The sequence below is a fragment of the Pseudorca crassidens genome, chromosome 7 (genome assembly GCF_039906515.1).
Source record: "Pseudorca crassidens isolate mPseCra1 chromosome 7, mPseCra1.hap1, whole genome shotgun sequence".
Taxonomy (NCBI): Eukaryota; Metazoa; Chordata; class Mammalia; order Artiodactyla; family Delphinidae; genus Pseudorca; species Pseudorca crassidens.
In genome coordinates, this window is record NC_090302.1 from 54094867 (window position 1) to 54109625 (window position 14759).

A 14759-nucleotide genomic window follows, 5' to 3' on the forward strand; every position below is an offset into this window, starting at 1 on the left:
CACTTAACCTCCGTTTTCTTTCACATAAATGGGGGTTGGGGGAGTTAAACGAGATAACCTCCAAAGTCTGTTCCAACTTAAAAATTCTGTTTCTAAAATAAAACATCCTAATGATGTCTCTACTGGAATCTATATATTTGCGCCATTTGGAAGCATGTTTAACTCTAGCAACAGACCTTTTTACCTCTTTAATCTCTACTCCAGCATCCTGGCTACCCCTTTTGGTCAGCTGTGCAGATCAGACACAGTAAAGGGGCAGAAGAATATGGCCGTAGAATATTTAAGTAGAAACAGGGATAAAGCCTGAAGTTGGGCCCCTAAGGAAAGAAGACACTCACTATAGGTGGCTTGAGGCTCCAGCTCCAGCTTCAGACTCAAAAGCTTAGCTGCCATGCAAACAGGGTCAGGTTCTAAAATACAAGTCAACTATTTGATAAAGCTTTCCTTCACATGGTGTTCTTCCAAATTAGAACATTAAGTTGTTTGCTGTTGGGGAGTTACACCAATACAGAATAAGTAGAGCAATATAATCTACCCACAAACAAATTAAAAGAATGACGTACAAAATATTAATCCCTTTCACCTCTGGGAGGTAAATATCAAGACAGTTGTTTTCCTGCATCCTGCAAACAAGGGCTGCAGCACTTGTGCTTGATCCCTTTTTTCATGATAGGTCAGATTTCAAGTAGAAGACCCTGGAATTACTAAACAAAAGACTTGACCAACAAATGAGAACAAACTTCCTGATTTACAAATGCTGTGCTGAGAAGAAACAACATGAAGATCAACCACTCTTAAATACTTTGTTTTAAATATAATGTAAGCACTGTTTCAAGGCTACATTGAGTCTGTTCTTAACATAAGACTTAAATTTTTTCAAAACAATGTAGAACAAAATAGGATTCAAGTTTATTTCAATAAACAAATTATTTCAAATTATATAGGTTTAAGAACAACAGAACGTAATAATCCTTAGGTCTGTGTGATGGACACATGAGGGTTCACTATACTATTCTATATTCTTCACTGTTAGTTTCAAAAGTTTTTAAAAAAGAAAGTTTTAAGATTATAAACATTTATGGTACACAGATTTTCACTATATATTGGCTTCCCATATGTAAACTGCTTTAGATATCAGATAAGCTAATCAGATATTCTAATTGAATATATTAACTTTCTATAGTAATATATAACTTTGTAACAATAAAATAATTACAAGAAAACTCTGATACATCTCAGTTTAATTCTTTTCTATATACAACATTAATAGTGAAATCACATACAATAATAGTCAAAAGTCCCAGAGCTTTACTGTAAATATTTCAGACAAAAAAAGTAATGTAGTGTCCATAAGAAACTTAAGTATAATCTGTTTCTCAGCTTCCCCTATTCGTTAAAATCAAGTAAGGCAAAAAAGTAAATGATTATTCACCCAACAAATTATCTCACCATTCATACTTTGATTTATCCATCTCACCTTATTTTTAATCTTTACTTCAAAATTTTCTAATTTCATCTAACTGCATTTTCAATGTCTCCTCCTATCCTTTGTTTTCACCCTTGATTCCTAAATATCATCTCCATCATTTCTGCCTTCTAAAATCTGAAATCTTAAAAAATACGTCCACATAGCTGAGAATATATAATTTCGTATCAAATACCTAATTTCTCTCTTTTCTTTCAAAATAGTCCTTAAAACCCAATAGAAAGCTGAGCCATTTCAGGATTCCTAAGTTAACCAAAATAGTACTGGCACTAAATACACATTGATATAAATCCTTTAATTCCTCATTCAAAAGTAAAGCTAAAGAACAATGATGTTAAACTACAAGATTATAGACTAACATATCCAATTATTTCTTATGTCTCTGCTAGAATGTTTTTGAATAAAATATTAGAAATAATGTTATTAACTGTAGTGGTAATATTATTAAGTATACTTAATGTGGCAAACTGAATTTCTTATGTAGACCCTAACATCACCCTTCTTTTTCTCTATACTGTACTAACCATTATTCGTACTCTAATTTTTCCAACTATATGTTCCTGCCCCAATCTACCCTCATCTTACCCCATTCCTTCAGATTAAGGTGTTGTTCTAGGCATGCGGTGTTATCTATTAGCATTCTTTCTAAGGTTTGTAAACCAAAGGGTAAGCTGGAGCTTCCAAAGCTCACGGACAATGCATTACACAAGACTGTGCTACAGAATTTAGGAAATTCCAGACAGCTGTGTAAATTAACAAAAATGCAATATCATAGAGAGGTTTATATTATCCAAGAAAGATGCCTTTATTTTAAAGTTTATCAAGGACAGCATGACTGCAGGTGAGTAACGTATCAGGATCACTATAATGACCTCCTCCCACAAATGACTTTGATATTCATCTCCATTCCATGGGCACTGGCATTTCTAAAAAGACCAGTAAATACTCAAGTAAATCTAACCCAATCAAAATATTAAAATACATCACCCCCCAATTTCAAAGATAAAACGCACTTACTTCCAAACCATATGGCTCTCAAACCTCTGGTGAAATATAAATCCACATCTATTATACAGCTCCACTCATTCAACATTATTTAAAAGGTTTTAAATTTCAAAACTCGGCAGACTTCTAAAAATAAAAGCATAGATCAAATGTTGATCCAGCAGCACAATATCTTAACCTACTACAATCAGAATTACAATTTTTGCCTTTAATAACTTAATTCAATTTCAGCGTTCATGGCCTTTGTTAACTAAAGGTAGCCTCTAAATATCTCCGTATAATGTGAGACACCATTAAAAATCGTTCCCCAAATCACAGGAAGGTCATTCAAAGAACTTAAGTCAAACATTTCCCCTAATTTTCTTTGCCTCAACCAAATAGCACTGGAGTAGTTCCTAGATATGTAGAATGTGGAAACCAGTGAGCAAAAGCAGTTTTGACAGAAGTTCTGAAGTACCAATTAAAATGACTTTCTAAAGGTCTATGCACAAACACACATATACACAAAACACTATATATAAGATAAAATCCATTTTTCTTAATATAAGTACACTCTAAAAATATAAAGTGACGTTTTAAACAAAACATGTTTTGAAATGTCCTTTAGAAGCATGCAGTGTGATTATGTTACATGATCGAAACAAAGAATCTAACTTTATCTGGTGCCTGTATATCAATATTTCATGTTGGGCTCTCATCGTGGTACATCAAAATATGCATATTGTATATTTAAGATGGTAAAAGTGATTTTCAGATCACTAATATATCTTTTCATGTGTTTTTTTTAATGACCCTTATGCTGACACTTCATTAAAACTCATCTCCAAGATTGTCATCAGATATAACCAGATGTCAATCAGTGAAAGCCTGATGTGACAGGTTACACTCTTTGGTTCTTTAAAATGTCAGCCTCAATAGGAATGGGGAAAAACCTAAGTTCTATTGCAAAAAATATATCCAGAAAACAATCCACCCAAAGCAAAATGTAGAGAGGTGGATTTAAAGCATCATTTCTGTTATCTAGCACACAAACTAGATTTTCTCACCACTGTCTTCTACCTTTCTAAATCTGTGCATGACTAAATCACAATATAGGCTCTTTAAAAGAGAAAGATATTATTGCACACCAATATACTAAGGAATAGACATATACAGATACAGTCAATCTTTAGGAGAAAAGGAATCACAGACAAATACGAAGTAATAAAATGCCTATCCTCACAAAAGTATGTGTACTCTGCATAATACTACAACAGGAAAGGAAATAGATCTGGAAGACATACTGGATCACCTGAGTCATTTCTGTTTCTCCCCTCCCCATGCCCTGCAATCCCCACCCCAACCTCTATTTCCACCAAAACGTCACAGTCCAGGAAAACAAACTGGATAGAGTATGCAATGCACAAGTATTCAACAATGGAAACAGGATATGGTTTCTAAATGTATCTCCCTCTTCCTGCCCCTCTCCAGCAACCCTCCCTCACCACCCCCAAAAGTAAAGTACGGAAGAAAGAAATTTAAGTGACTAGCAAAGGGTTTCTGAAATGGTTTTGCACATTAAGATAAACTATGGTGATTGAGACTGAAGAGGGCCAGATGCATTTTTAAGGATGATAGTTTTATACTGAAATGTATAAAGCCATCAATCATTCAGATCTGTAGTTCAGAAACTTGAATACGATTCTATCAATAAAAATAGCATTCAAAAATAATTTTAAAAGCAACAATTACAATCTATTAATCTTTCATACACTCCTTATTAAACTGGTAAAAGAGGTGAGGTGAGATAGAGCAGAATATAAGACTTATCTTGAACTAATGCAAAAATACTTCCTTTCACAGCATGCAATCCTCTAAAATCTTGTAAGTGCACTTCTCAAATTAACATTAAAGTACCGAGCAAAGTAAGTCAGACAGAGAAAGACAAATACCACAAGATATTGCTTATATGTGGAATCTAAAAACAATGGTACAAATGAACTCATTTACAAAATAGAAATAGAGCCACCAATGTAGAAAACAAACTTATGGTTACCAGTGGGGAAAAGGAGGGGGGGTAAATTGGGAGACTGGGATTGACATATACACACTACTATATATAAAACAGATAACTAATAACGACCTACTGTATAGCACAGGGAACTCTACTCAATATTCTGTAATGACCTATATGGGAAAAGAATCTAAAAAGAGTGGATATATGTATAACTGATTTCACTCTACAGTATACCTGAAAGTAACACATCATTGTGAATCAACTATACTCCAATAAAAATTTTTTAAGTCATGAAAATGCATACCTCTTGACTAAAACACACAATTTTTCTGCCACCAAACCTAAATTTTAAAAATGCTAACCAAGTATAAACAATATTCAGAGAAATGAAAAGCAGCAATTATTGCCAATGGAAAACTACAAAAGAATACTAGTGTGGAAGATGGCAATGCTCCCCACAGCAGGGCCCCAAAGTAGTCCAAAAGCCCTCAGAATTTGCCCAACTCCTTGACAGGATTTTAGCTCTTTTCAAAACTAGCTGAATAGCATGAAGGGAAGAAAAAAGTCAAGGCTTTAATAACTGGGGAAGAAATGTTAAAAAATGAGATCAACAGAAATTAAATTAATTTTTCTTGCTTCTAATGAGAGACAGAGAGAGAAGGCTTGGGCTCCTCACCACCCCACCCCACTTTCTCTGTTAATTTGCCTATCCACATACTTGGGAAATTATGTCCTGTTTTAAATACCTCATTGGGGAGCAACAGGCAGGAGCCCCAACTGTCAGACACTTGTCTGGCATACAGACATAGAGGAGCTGGCGCAGCAGGAGCTCAAGCTGTGAGACTCAGCTAATTCCTCTGTGGGTGAGAACATCAGGGCACTTGGCCATAGCTCCCTACAGGGGCCACTGAAATGGTGGAAGCTTCTGACTGTGACATAGGTATGGCCATTATGCTAGACCCATGTTTTTTTATGCTGGGTTTTCTTTCTTTGTTGTTCTTATCAGAAGAAACAATAGGCAAGCAAAATGCCATCAGTAAAGGAAACACCAATTCCAGGCTCCATGTTATTGGCATGTTTCCCTTTTTCCACACCAATCTCACCATGGAATCATAGACTATTAGTGCTGGAAAGGGCTTTAGCAATCACATAGCACTACTGCTTCATTTTACAAATGGAGAAACTGAGACCTAGGAGGTTTAAGTGACTAGCTTAAGGTTTTTCACTTAGTGGCAGACTGAATACCAGAACAGAAGCTCTTTTTCTCCTCTTTACTCTCCTTTGGCTGGCACTTTTGAAGACCTTTATTTCTTAGCCTAGTCACCCTCTCTTTTCTCCTTCCACATCACCTCTCAATTTAGGTCTCCTCTCACCAACTAATGTACTTTCATTTTCAGGCCAGCTGCCTCACTCTTAGCTTTCCTGGGCTCAGCTCCTATTATCCCTTGCCCATTTTTGCCTAAACAGGAAGACCTCTCGTAATCTTGACCAGGCACTGTAAAGTAAAGGCAAGCAATACTGACTGGGTATTACAGCTTCTAATAAAAGTAATGAGAAAGAAGAATCCAGGAGTTAAAAGTCAGCAATGGGCAGGCACATGTGACTGTGCAAACACAGTATTTTGGGACTAGACAAGAGATTTAACCTAAAGTGCTCAGCCAGAGGCCAATACATAGCCGGGACTAGGAAGGGAAACTCGTGGAGCATAATTATGCTCAGGTTACATCATTAGTGGAACAAGGATATGTATTTGTTCATGAGGACAGTCAGATGGATAGAAATTGTAAGAAGATAATGGATGATTAAAAATGGTAAGAATGATATATAACCTTACCACCTAATAAGTCACATTTCCTAGCCTTTTTCCAAAAGTTCCCTTTAAAATGTGTGTCAGATTCACTAGAGAAAGGAAGCAGAGGAGACGGCTGAGCTGAGAGTCTACATACTTTTTATGTTGGGACTAATTATCTATAAAAATAATGTAAAAGGAATCATATAATTAATTGAACATTTAACAGGAGTAGGAGGATGGGAGCAGGTAAGATGAGGGAGACAGGCAAAAAGCCTGTACAATACACAATGCTTCAGCAAAAAAGATGACACACGGTATCAGATAAATTTTCAATTGTAATGTATAAACCACATTTCCACTTTGAGAAAGATCGGGCTATTGAGATCACTGTAAAATGAGAAAAACATTTTGAGAAATGAGAAAAACATAGTCAAAATGCTTAGACAAATAGAAATATAGCAAATTACTGAATAGTAACTTTAGATATAGCAGTCAACTAAAATGATTCTTTCAACATCTTTAATGCCCTAACAAAGGGAACCAAAGGCGTTATTTTTCCACTACTATTTCATATTATATGTTTTACTGAATAACATTCTTGAGGTTACTTTATACCTCAAGATTGGGGTTGGCAAATTCTTCTAAAATTACTTATTGCTACAGGTAAACAAATGGTGACCTCACATTTTTCTACTGTTAGTAAAATAACGATTCTAAGCAGTGCATATAAATTGGAATAATTCCTTGATGAACTCATCTTTATACAACTATTATCATTATTATATATTAATGACTGCATTTTGTAAAATGTTTATAAATAGGGCTCAAAATGTTTTCAAATGAATTCATGTATAATAGATGTGAAAAGGAAAATATCAATTGGACAATGAAATGGACCACGGGAAGTATTAAGAGTTTATGAAATGTTACATCATTAATTCTCAGTCTGAGATCCCTAGACCAGGAGAGTTATCCAAACATAAAAAGAATCCGTTACAATAAGGCTGCAAAGTAAAACTAAAACATAACTTTGGGCTAGCACCCTATTAATTCAGTGTAATAACAAGACTGGTTATCAAATGATAATCCAAACCTACAGTTGACAGCTTCGTGTCTTTTATTTTTAAAAGGGTGGAAGAGGTAATAATTATTTAATGAGTGCAGATCAATAGGCAAAATCTTTCAAAACTTAGGACCCACTGGGAAGTAGATGGTCAGAAGTGTATTAAAAGGATTCTTAGATAGCAAAAAAATTAGACTGGGTATCTTCTCAGTATTCCCTAAGAACCAACGTGTATTGAGCATGTGTTCCATGTCAAATACTGAGCAAAGCACATTACATGAACTAGCTCCTTTACTCTTCACAAAACTCCATAAAGCAGATTAAGGCTGATCTATTTTTCAGATGAGAAAACTGAGGCTAAATGAAGCTAAACAACCTGTCCAAGGTTCCACAGCTAATAAGATTATCTGAAATCTGAGTCCAAAGCCTGTGTTTTTAACCAATATACTTATCCTCAATCTATTTAAAAAACAAAACACATACCTATTTGATACTCTAAATACATTCCAATTTTTTTAACTCATTCATTTTCATTAAGTACATCTTGTAGTTTGATGTGATATATAAAATATCAAATATAAAGGTTTTGAAACAACGTCATATACTTTAAATTCTTAGTGGCATAAATTAGTTTATGTTAATGAATTGGTAGGATCACATGTTTAAGGAAAAATGCCTAACCTATTTTAGCAAGACTAATACTTAAAAATATTATTATTCTCTATTGATGTTTTGAATTCTTTGTGGCATGTCTTATAAAGGTACTTTTAAAAAATATCATATTTTGCTGATTGTACTTAAATGTGGGACAACAGTATACATAAATCCGTTATCTAGAGGGAAAAAAAGTTTATTTGATATAACTATATCTTTCTAAGCTTACTTGAGGCAGATACTGACTACCACTGCTTCAGTATTTGTCTTTTAGAGTATACATGTACTGCTGAGGAAGTAAAGTCAATGATGCAAGAAGAACCCAAAACAGTGAATTCAACAGTTCTCCTAAAAAAAAAAAAAAAATCTCCATGAACAAATATTCAGATACAGAAAGCAATATAAGATCACTTCCAGTTTAGAAGTATAAGGCACAGAGGAAAGTGGAGAATCTAAAACTTTTCAGTTAATAAAGCCAAGTTAAATATTCAAACCAGACTATTCTAACAGCATGAAGTGGGGACCAAATTCTCCAATTTCTGTTATTATTGTTGTTGACTTAATTAGCCTGATAACTATTATTACCATTTATACTTTTGAGAGTTTTAAATTATACCATAAAAAGCATACCACTAATTATGCCATATATAAATGCTGTAAGGATATACAATATACTGATATGTGCAACAATGCCAAATTTATGGAGTACAAAGCCATACTGCCAAAACAGTATGATTTTCAAGTTAAACTAAATTTTTTAGATACAGATTAAAATACCTGCATAAGAAGATGATAAATGTATATGCCTACAGGACGAATGCTGACATTCAGATTATGCCAAAGATATCAATCTTGATATTGTTTTATGCTGTGCTAATATATATTAGTACACAGAAAGATAGGCTTTGATGAAAAGCTGCCAATTAAGACAGTAGATTAAATTGAAACTCCATAAAAATAAGGTTATTATATGCTTGAATGCATAAGTAATTAAATTTTTTTTCTTTAAATAAAAGTTCTAATCAGTTCACATTCTTAGTGATAATAATCTCTTGTTGCAAACAGCACAGCACCCTCTGGTGCATCTGTTGTAAGATGTATAAAATTTCCACCAAAAAAGGATAGAATCCGAGTAAAAATGAACCTTAGAAATCAATAGTTTGTTACTATTTTATTTACTCCAGTACGTATTTTTAAACACTAATGCTTGAAAACAATTTTCACTTAAAAACAGCACTAAAAACTTTATAATAACAATTGAAGTAGATAAGGAAAATGTTTTCATTTGAAAATATTTAAAATAACCGACAAAAACAACACTGGTTCTCAACACTTATCATTTAAATTAAAATAATGCTGCCCCCCAAAAAATTCAAGTATGGGATGGCAAAAGTTAACTTGTCATGTTAACCAAATTTCACTTTATTCAAATCTGCCTTGGCTTTTTGCTTCAGATAAACTGACTAATTGTGTAAAGTGCTCCTGAGTACTTTGCTGGATTCAAAGGGAATTTATCATTCCTTTAAAGAATTTGAAGTGTTTTCTGAAAGGATCTGCAACTTACACAGCTCAAAACTAGAATGATATTCAAAAATAAAAGTTACGCTAATTAAATTAGGAATCAATTTGAATAGTTCAAAACCTTTACTTTAAAAAGAAAACTCTTCCTACGAAAATAATTAACTCCAAAAGTATATTTTACTAAGGACAAAAGCAAAGGATGCCACCTGCTTTAGACAGCCCTTTTGTGGACCGGTGGAAGTCCCAACACAATGCACTAGAAATGAAAGTGACACCTGTTTAAAGCAGCCATCTGTCCCTAACAAAGCTAGATTTAGTTAAATCCGCTTAATCTTGGATTTCCAAAATATGGGAACACTATGCACCTGTGAACAGAGAGGAATTTAAAATCTGTTTTGCAACAGCCACTGGGAAGCCATACCAAAGAGTTAAAAGCAAAGGATTCCATTAGGGAAACTAAGTGCTTATTTTTTAAAGTAACTAGAAGTAGAGGATTTTTAGCCTAATGCTCAGCATTAAAAACAAAGCAGGCAAAAAAAAAAAGCAGACTTTTCATAATTTAAAGGTTTATGTCTTCCAAGACTGTTTTGTAATTTGAAAGCCTCCTTGTTCGGTATTCTCATTTCTTGTAACACAGGCTCACTAGAAATACAAAATAAAACAAAGTAACATTCCTACTACACTGTTCAGAAAAAAAATTTTTCTAACTCTTCCTACATATCTGATGCTATATCTTCTCTTTTAAACACACACACACAGACATACTATAATATCTGAGACACAAAGATCATACTCCACCTATTGATTTTTTCAGTTGACAGTTTAGAGGAAAGCACATAAAACATCAACTTTCTCAAGAAAAATGAAACATGTTACCAAAAAGTAACACATATCATCCTTTAAATAATAGATTAAATCTATCTTGATTTTACAATTCATTTTTAATTGGTAATTTTTTTACTATTAAATTTGTTTCTGATTTAAAAATTGTTTTGTTTAGCATCAAAGTATATTAAATTTATAAACTATAAATTTTTTATTTCAGTACTTGTAAACTATAAACCTTTTATTTGAGTACCTAAGTAGAGTACGAGACTATTTGAATACTGGAGGAGTAATATACTATTTTTTAAATTAGGCGTAACTACCCCATATAATGAAAACATTGTGGAATGGCACATTTTAGAAATGCATTTTAGTTTACTGTTATACATTTAAATGTACTACATAAATATGCCTATATACCATTTAATGCAATTCATAGGCACAATAATATAAAAAGACTGAGATAGGCATTATGACATACAGTGAATCACAAATATTCAGCTATTCAAAACAAGTTACAAGTAACTCCTATTTCATAATTTTAGTTTTAAAGTTTGGACACTTTTCTGAGTTCGTTTTTTAGTCTAAAAACAAACACAAGAGAATACAAATACATAATATAGTCCCTCCTAGGAAAAATATCTCAGAAAAAAAATGTTACTAAACATTTATCAATGTGTTAAATTTTTTAACTTATCATTTGTTAGTATTTCTGGCTATTATTTACTTAATCCGTATGAATAATGTTGACACACTTGAGTCCAAAGCATGTCTAGCAGCAACTTTTATATCACATAAGTGCTTTTAAAAATGAATAGGTAATAGAATTCAATTTAAGTTCTGCTCTCAAATCACCTTGTGAATGAAAATCTGAATTATAGAAAACCTGAGATAGTCGTAATGAGTGAAATGCCTGAAAAAAATTCTTGGACACTGCAAGTAAAAATATTAAACCATAAAATTATAGCATATAATCTACTCGACTGAAAATGCATTATGTAAATGGCATAAGGTCTGAAACTGTCTCAAGACAGCAAAACTCCTATTAACTTCAGAGAGTTTATAGGACCCAGGAACTTCACCATCCAAAAGTGTTCAGGCATTTGACACTCATCTGAACAGAAAAAAAAATACAGGTTAGTATCAGAGATTTGCAAGAAACCCAGGTTGGGGAGGCGGGAGGGCAAATATAAAGAAATTTGAGTGCTCTGAGAAAGACTTCTTTCAGAACAAACATCACCCTCATTTAAAATAGCAATCACAAGGAAATGGACTTTAAAAAAGAAAAGATTTTTTTTAAACCTCTTATTTTACAAAATATTAGCCTTAATAGCTTTACAATTACCCAACCTGCTCACTGACATTCTGAAGAATAATTAATACTGTCATATTATTCACAGGCTGCTCTGTCAGGTAAATCAATATATGTTTGCTGTTAGAAAGAAGACTATTTAAATAAGCATTTAAAAATTCCAAATTGGAAACTTCAATTTGTGCGAATATTACAGTACACTATATTTGTTTTAGCACACATTCATTATCAAAACTCTTTACTGAAAATTAATTAAACATTACACTGAAAAATGAACAAATTTACAGGATCTGTAAAACTGGGTTACCTCTAAGAGCCTATAACTTGAGGACTGATAAGTATTCAAATCTATAGAGAAAAATACAGTTTTGAAGCAAGGACCTAAAAAGGAAAGAGTTCTCTCTCTTCAGCAGGTTTAAGTCACTGTCCAAAGAAAACCAAAAAATAAATTTAAAAGACTATGTTAAGAACACATATGCCTAGATCTTAACAACCACAAAGAAAGTGAAATATACACACGTTTCAAGTTGAGAAGCTTCATACATTCTTTATGAACAACTTGACTTCAATTTCAACTCTCAAAGGAAAACGAAGAGAAGATTTAAAAAAAAAACTCTTTAAAGTACCATAACTGTCACAAATAACACTGTAAACTGAGTTCTCACAAAGCTTCCTTACGTCCTTTCCCTGTCTGTCACACAGTCTCATAACCACAATGAAAATTGTTAACACTCCACTGTGGGGAAGGAGGTTCATCAAAGTGAAATGGAACCTCACTCGTACCCCTCCCATCTCCACATGAAGGATAAAGCACTGTCAATAACTACTAACCCAAGTATCACAGATGCCCTGCATCCGGTTTAAATCACACACACACACACACACACACACACACACACACACGCACACACACCGAAAAAGAGAGAGGAGAGAGACTTTTTAAAAAAAGATCTCTTTCCCAATGCAGCAAAGAACCCAGCAAAGAGGCCCCTGGTTTCAGTGTGTGTGCAAGGGGTGTGGGGGGAGAAGAAAGAGGGGGAGGGAAGAGTGCCGAATGGATATTAAGATTGTTTGCAGCACAAAGAAAACACAGTTTTAAAAGAGAAAAAAGAAAACCATGCAGCTGATGATGGTAAAAGAAGAGCAGCTCATTAAGCACAAGGCAAAGAGGGGCAAAAATGAAGGCAAGAGGCAGTGGGAAAAGTTCACCGATGTACGAGGATAAAAATAACAAAACCCATAACAAGGCCCCACAAGTGAACAACAACAACAAAACACCACCTCGTGGGTCCCCCCTTGCACACACTTGTCTATTTCGGTTTTGAAAGAAACAGGAACCAAGCAGCTTTGAAAAAGAAGAAAATTGAAAGAAAGAAAGAAAGAAAAAAAAAAAAACCTTATCTCTTCACCTGACCCTCCTCCTCAGACCCAGACCTAAGGGAGAGCTCCACCGTCCGCAACGCAAAACTGTGGCTCCCTCTCCCGCTCGGCTCGCAGCCCCCCGAGCTCCCGCTCCATCCCTGAAGCGCGGCCGCGGAGGGCCGGGGCCGGCGGGCGGGCGGGCGGCGCGGCGCCCACACCCCCGACCCAGCCGCAGCGCGCACGGTCCATTGTAAACAAGCCCGGGGGACGGAACCCCTCGGCAGCGGCGCCACAGCTGCAGCCCCGGTGTCAGGAGTGAGACCCCCGCACAGCCACACTCGGCTCGCACACACGGACACACACACACGCACGGACACACGCGTTCACACGCATCCACACGCTCCCACACACATGTAGAGACCGAAGAATATTCACCTTGGCTGTGGATTATTGTGGTGTTGTTGGTGGGTGATGGAGATGGTGGTGGTGGGGAGGAGGAGGAGGAAGAGGAGGAGGAGGAGGAGAGGAGTAGTTGTTGTTGATGGGTAACAGTCGCCAGGACTACGGTGACTATGGCGCTTGATTCACAAGGCAACGGTTGCTATAACTCACAAAAGAGAGAGAGAGGGAGAGAGAGAGGGAGCGAGAGGGAGAGGGAGACACTCACACGGGGAGGGGTGGGGGAGGGAAGAGGGGAGGAGGCGGGCCCGGCTAGCGGCCGGAAGGGGCGGGCTCAGTACCGTGACTGACAGCCCCCGAACGGGGTTGGGCTGGGCGCGAGGCCGGGGTTCCGAGGAAGGCTTCCGAAGGGACGCGCTAAGTTTGGCGGGGGCTGAGGTCACCCCAGGGTCCCCTCGGAGGTACGGTACTACACGCCCTGGCGAGGCTGGCAGAGGAATTGAGGGCCGTGGTGCGAGGTATACTTTCTGTGAAACAAGAGCTGCCAGTCGCAGCAACCAGCTCAGTGCCCAAAAGCCTCAGAACCGGGAGAAGGTAACAGCTAACCCATGAGAGGGGGTGTCGAGGGCAATTCCAGACACCTTGTCTAAACGACGAGCTACAGCAGAGGAAGAATCCACTTTGAAGCGTGGCTCCGCCCCCGGCATAAACGTCATTTCCGGGGCGGGGCGGGCGGAGGGTCCCGGATGTGCCGCCGCTCTCTTTTTTTCTTTTTTCCTTTTCCCCTTGCCCGCGCCCCCCACCCGCCCCGTTTCTGAGGCGCCGGCGGTGTTCCCGGTCGTAGTCGTCTGCGGGCTTCTAGCATGTCGAGACGCTTCATGGCGGCGGGGAACGTGCTGGAATGGACGGTCCGCGCCGCCTTTGCGCTCCTGCTTTCCGCGTCCCGGCCCGCTCCCGCCTCCTGAGGCCGCGATTCGGAGGCGGGCGGGCGGCGGGGTGTGAGCGTGCTGCCTCCGCCGCCATCTTAGAGCAGGCGAGCGCGGGGCGCGTATGGGCAGCGCGCAGGCCTCCCGCGGTCCCGCCGCGGCGTGGCGCGCACCGGGAAGGTCCGAGCTTGTCGGCCCTCACTCCGGAGCGAAGAGGCGAAGTCCTGACTCCCTATCTACAGGGCGGGGAGTAAGCGCTACTAAGGAGCAAGAAATCGCCCTCTCCGGGGACTCGAAAACGCATGGCGGCCCCCCTCCGGGAAAGGCGTTGGGAGGTGGGGTAACTTACACCTGTCTGACATAGCACCCAGTTAGTTCCTAGTTCCTGTCATCCTCAGCCCTCGCGTGAAGTGCTCGT

General features: G+C 37.3%; 1 protein-coding gene across 6 annotated transcripts in view; it reads right to left on the reverse strand.

Moving 5' to 3' along the window:
- The window catches only part of RFX3 (regulatory factor X3), a 289832-nt gene extending 276144 nt beyond the window's left edge, over positions 1-13688 (reverse strand). For 4 of the 6 annotated variants that reach the window (XM_067744268.1, XM_067744267.1, XM_067744270.1 and 1 more), the window contains exon 1: positions 13452-13688. The gene's annotated coding sequence lies outside the window, so the exon portion shown is untranslated. Of the gene's footprint in view, positions 1-13063; positions 13199-13451 lie in introns of those variants that run through there. The other 2 variants (XM_067744272.1, XM_067744269.1) reach the window with 2 other exon arrangements.
- Between the last annotated feature and the right edge of the window lie 1071 nt (positions 13689-14759).